At 39.7% G+C, this 6000-nt stretch overlaps 1 non-coding gene across 1 annotated transcript; it reads left to right on the top strand.

Annotated features, from left to right (window-relative positions):
* Positions 1 to 318: 318 nt before the first annotated feature.
* Positions 319 to 425, top strand: LOC131625182 (small nucleolar RNA R71). The gene has a single exon (XR_009290772.1). It is a non-coding gene; the product is annotated as a small nucleolar RNA R71 (small nucleolar RNA).
* Positions 426 to 6000: the final 5575 nt, after the last annotated feature.

Genomic DNA, 6000 nt, shown 5'->3' with positions numbered 1-6000 from the left:
TCGCAGTTAGGTGCTGCAGCAGCAGCGGTGGCTGAAGGAGTGATGGTTAAGTTTTCGATCTTTTGAGTTAAAGCGTCTACTTTAGCGTTAACGCGGTCTATACCACTTATTTCGTACATTCCTCCTTTGGTTTGGGTTTTCTCTAGAGCGGCTCGTTCTCCACCCCATTGGTAATGGTTTTGTGCCATGTTCTCTATGAGGTTGTATGCTTCATCATGAGGTTTGTCCATTAATGCTCCGCCAGCAGCGGCATCTATAGTCATTTTAGTGTTATATAGGAGACCACCATAAAAGGTATGGATGATCATCCATGGTTCGAGTCCATGATGAGGGAATAGTCTAAGCATGTCCTTGTAACGTTCCCAAGCTTCGAAGAGTGATTCGTTATCTTTCTGGGTAAATCTGTTGATTTGACCTCTTAGCATAGCAGTTTTGCTAGGCGGAAAGTATCTCGCTAAGAATACTCTCTTCAATTCGTCCCATGTAGTTATGGAATTAGAAGGCAGGGATTGAAGCCACGCTCTAGCCCTATCTCTCAAGGAGAAAGGAAAGAGACGTAATCGAATAGCTTCGGAACTAACGTTGTTAGCTTTGACAGTGTCGGCATATTGCACGAACACAGATAAATGGAGGTTGGGATTGTCTGCAGGGCTTCCAGAGAATTGATTCTGTTGAACAGCTTGGACCAATGAAGATTTCAGTTCGAAATTGTTCGCCTCAATCGCAGGTGGCGCGATTCTTGAGTGAGGTTCAGCGCGTGAAGGAGCGGCATAGTCTCTAAGAGGGCGAAGAGCAACCATCTCTAACTTCGGGGTAATTTGATTGATTTGATCAGTAAAGGTCAATTCCTGATTAATCGGAATTGGTGCTACTTCGGGAAGATTGCGAGCTCGACGTTTGACGTTAAAGAAACGTTCGATCTCGTTAATTCGTTGTATTAAATCTCCTCCTTGTGAACGAGTATTTGGCATACAATCGTTCAGAAAGAAAGAAAGAATTGCCCTAGTCTCTACGGTGTAACAGTGAGTTACGATATCGAATTAAATAGTCCCAGGCAACGGCGCCAAAAACTTGATCGCGACTTTACGTGTCTATTAATCTGATGACTGCAAGTGCACAGTCGTGTCGTGTAGTTTTAAAAGATATCGAATCCACAGGGACTATGAATCGATCTACCGTTATCTAAGGTTACTATGTAAAGCTAAGGCTACTAATAATTTGATTGTTCCTAAGGGAGAGTGATTGTGAATAGTAAGAAATATAATAATGAACAGATATCAGTATGTATTTCGTTTAACTTTAGGTGATCCGAAGGTCCATTGGCTATGGTGTCAATTCAATTATAAATCTTTACTAATTCGATTGGTTAAAAATCCTCGTCTCAAACTTTCGCTCTGTTGATTTAGATTACTATCCTAACTCTTAATGTACGCTTTCGCCATCCCATTAGATATTAGAAAAGCTTTTTGGAAACAACGTAATTAATAAAATGCATGTTTTATGAAGTTGTTATCTATTTAAATCTCCTAATCTCAAACTTTCGCTCTGTTGACTCGGAACATGCTAATATCCCTAACGTACGCTTTCGCCATCCCGCTTGGGTGTAAAAACAATTTTTGAAGATAAATAAGTTTCTAATTAGTTTTAATACGCTTTCGCCATCCTTAAAACTAATGTCCTATGTCTACTATCCAGTTAAAGATCTCAAACTTTCGCTCTATTGATTTTAACCTTTGACCGTCTTAAACCCTCAAACTTTCGCTCTATTGGTTTTAAGACTTACTAATTAAATTAGACATACAAACCAAAAACAAGTGATAATTAACAAAACATAATTAACCCAATTTATTTCGGATCCCACAGTTAACTTACTTTACATTTTGATACCTTAGTAAATTAGCCAGACATATTAATACGGTTAAGCATGCATAAATTAATTTGGTTTATAATAAAAGGCATGTTAATTGGCATATAATATATCATGCAATAACTATATAAATAAAGGCGGTAAATATTAAACCTGAATTAAATAAATTGCAATTGAATCTTCGAGTACTGAACTTCCACCACAGGTTGGCTGGATCGTTCTTCGGAATTTAAACGGACGGAAATTAAAACAAAGAAATAAAAGCGATAAATCTAACTTAAGGCTAGATTTATAAAAGGTTCACAACAATTTTCGGTGTAGAAATCGTTGTGAGAAAATAGACTGTTTGAATGAAAGCAAGAAGAAAATATAAAGCACGGTACAATTTCGGCAGCACTTCTTTAGCAGGAAATCGGACCTTGAGAACTGAGGTGACTGCTTCTATTTATAGGGGAGCTTCTGCAGTTGGGATGCGTGAAAAGAGGAGGCTCATCTGACTTGGACTTGGAGACGTGCGTCTCCACTTCTTTAGGAAGCTCCTTTGAATGACTTGAGACGTGCGTCTCAAGTGGAGAGAATATAGGGGACTGGAGACGTGCGTCTCCCTTTTGCTGACGTGGCCAATGAGACGTTGGAGACGTGCGTCTCCACTTGCTTGTGTGGTTTGGGCCACGCACATTTGATTCTCAGTGGGCTGGCTTGTCTCTTTTGGGCCTTAGGGTCTTCTTTTGGTACATTTGGGCCTTATTTGCACCTCCTTTTCACTTCAGCACCCATTTTTCATCTTTTACGCATAAATAGTGGTCGTTTTAGCTCCATTTCCTCTCCTTTTCACAAATAGTCGTAATAAGAGTGTAAAACCTGAAACAAAGCAAAAACTCGCGTAATATCATAATAAATCAACATAATAAACGGAAAATGCTATCAATATCTACAGAATTCAAGCTAAATATACGATATAAAATCGTATTATCAGGCAGCTCGTCAAGTTTAAAAATTTGGATATTTTCATCGTGTTCGAGATGATGGTAAAACTTAAGACGTTGCCCATTTACGACAAATGGTTTGACGGTTTCTCCTTTGATTTCTATCGCTCCGCTCGGAAATATGTTAGTGATTTCGAAAGGGTCAGACCATCTAGATCGTAACTTACCAGGAAATAATTTTAATCTAGAATTAAATAGAAGTACTTTATCGCCTATGCTAAAATTTTTCCTAGATATACGCTTGTCATGCCACTTTTTCGTTCTCTCTTTATAAATTTTGGCGTTCTCGTAAGCGTCTTGTCTAAGTTCGTCTAATTCGTTTATGTCCAGAAGTCGTTTCTCACCAGCGACGGTGTAGTTTAGATTTAAATTCTTAATGGCCCAATAGGCCTTATGTTCTAACTCTACCGGGAGGTGGCATGATTTTCCATAAACGAGTTTGAATGGGGTAGTTCCAATTGGAGTTTTGAAAGCTGTTCTATAAGCCCATAAAGCTTCATTTAACTTGGTTGACCAATCCTTTCTAGATATAGCAACAGTTTTCTCTAATATTTGTTTTATTTCGCGGTTAGATACTTCTACTTGTCCGCTTGTTTGAGGATGGTATGGTGTAGCTATTCGATGATTTACTCCATATTTTCGAAGGAGTTTCTCAAGGATTCTTGAAATGAAATGAAACCCACCATCGCTAATTACCAGTCTTGGCACACCGAACCTAGGAAAGATGACGTTTTTGAAGAGTTTGATAACTACTCGTGTATTGTTTGTAGGAGAAGCGATAGCTTCTATCCATTTCGAAACGTAATCGACAGCTACGAGTATATATTGGTTTCCGAATGATGATGGAAACGGACCCATAAAGTCTATTCCCCAGACGTCAAATATTTCTACTTCTAGAATGCCCTTTTGAGGCATTTCGTCACGTCTCGAGATATTTCCGGTTCGTTGGCATCTATCACAGTTTAATACAGCAAAATAAACGTCTTTCCACAGGTTGGGCCAGAAGAGTCCAGATTGAAGGATTTTGGCGCAGGTTCTAGATGTGCTATGGTGTCCTCCACACGGTGCAGAATGACAGTGTGTTATTATGCTTCCTATTTCTTCCTCGGGTGCACAACGTCTAAAGATTCCATCGGGGCCTCTTTTGAAAAGGAGCGGGTCGTCCCAATAGTAATGTTTTAGGTCATGGAAAAATTTCTTCTTCTGTTGATAACTTAGATCAGGAGGAAGTACACCAGCAGTTAGGTAATTTACGAAGTCTACATACCAAGGTGTGTCAGAGCGGACTAAAGCTACTTCTGCGAAGTTATTAGTTTCAGTGATTGGATGGTATGGTTCTAATTCGTTAGCTTCTAACTGAGCGATGAGTCTTTCATAAGGAAAATCATCGTCAATTGGTACTTGTTCGGGTTTCAGATTTTCCAGTCGAGAGAGATGATCTCCTACGACATTTTCAGTTCCCTTTTTGTCTTTAATTTCCAAGTCGAACTCTTGTAATAACAGAATCAATCTTACCAGTCTCGGTTTGGCGTCCTTCTTGGTTAGGAGATACCTAATAGCGGCATGGTCAGTGTATATGATTATTTTGGCTCCTACCAGGTAAGAACGGAACTTGTCTAACGCGAATACGACAGCTAATAATTCTTTTTCTGTCGTGGCGTAATTCGTTTGAGCTTCGTCTAGGGTTCTACTCGCATAGTATATGACATGTAGTTTCTTGTCTTTTCTTTGTCCTAGAACGGCTCCTACAGCATAATCGCTTGCGTCGCACATTATTTCGAAAGGCTCGTTCCAGTCGGGAGGTTGCATGATCAGCGCAGAGATTAATGCTTGTTTAAGCGTATGGAATGCTTCAGTGCATTTATCAGTAAAAATGAATTCGGCGTCTTTCATCAGTAATTCGGTTAAGGGTTTGGTTATTTTAGAGAAATCCTTAATGAAACGTCGGTAAAAACCAGCGTGTCGTAGAAAACTTCTTATTTCTCTAACAGTTTTGGAAGGTTGAAGGTTTTCGATAGTTTCGATTTTGGCTTTATCTACTTCGATCCCTCTATCAGATACAATGTGTCCAAGTACAATTCCTTGTCGAACCATGAAATGGCATTTTTCCCAATTAAGGACTAGGTTTACGCTTACGCATCGTTTAAGTACTGATTCAAGGTTCTCTAAACATGTTTCAAAACTTCCTCCACAGACAGAGAAGTCGTCCATAAAGACTTCCATTATTCCATCCAGGAAGTCGGCAAATATTGCCATCATGCATCTTTGGAAGGTCGCGGGTGCATTGCAAAGTCCAAAAGGCATTCGTCTATAAGCGAATGTACCATAAGGACAGGTAAACGTGGTCTTCTCTTGGTCGTCAGGGTGGATAGGAATTTGGAAAAATCCGGAGTATCCATCTAGATAACAGAAATGTGAGTGTTTAGCTAGGCGTTCGAGCATTTGATCTATGAATGGTAACGGGAAATGGTCTTTTCGGGTGGCTTTGTTTAGCTTCCTATAGTCAATACACATTCTCCATCCAGTTTGGGTACATTGTGCTACAGATTCGCCTTTTGCGTTAGTGATTACAGTAACTCCTCCTTTCTTTGGTACGACATGAACAGGACTAACCCATTTGCTATCGGATATTGGATATATGATTCCGGCTTCTAGCAGTTTTTGGATTTCCTTCTTAACCACATCGCTCATAATTGGATTTATTCGCCTTTGATGTTCCCTAGAGGTTTTACAATCGTCTTCGAGCATAATGCGGTGCATACAGAGGGAAGGACTTATTCCTTTCAGATCTGATATGTTATATCCTAAAGCGGTTGGGTATTTTCTTAGGACATTAAGTAGTTTTTCAGTCTCGGTTTATCCTAAATCGGCGTTAACTATAACTGGTCGGTTTTGTTCTTCGTCTAGAAATTCGTACCTAAGATCGGTAGGTAGTGTTTTCAGCTCTATAGCAGGTTTCTTAGGCCCAGGTATAGGATCAGGATTTAATGCTAAACATTCACTCAGGTGGTTATCTTGATATTCCCCACGCCAGTTGTCGTCTTCAAAAATTGGCGGTATAGGGATTCTTAGGATCTCGGTTTCCTCATGTGGTTCGGATTTTATTTCATTTACACACTCGTCGATTATGTCGGCAGAGCAGCATGT

This window comes from Vicia villosa, unplaced genomic scaffold, assembly GCF_029867415.1.
Source record: "Vicia villosa cultivar HV-30 ecotype Madison, WI unplaced genomic scaffold, Vvil1.0 ctg.000192F_1_1_1, whole genome shotgun sequence".
Taxonomy (NCBI): domain Eukaryota; kingdom Viridiplantae; phylum Streptophyta; class Magnoliopsida; order Fabales; family Fabaceae; genus Vicia; species Vicia villosa.
The sequence above is the reverse complement of the archived record's forward strand: the minus strand, read 5'-3'. Positions and strand labels throughout refer to the sequence as shown.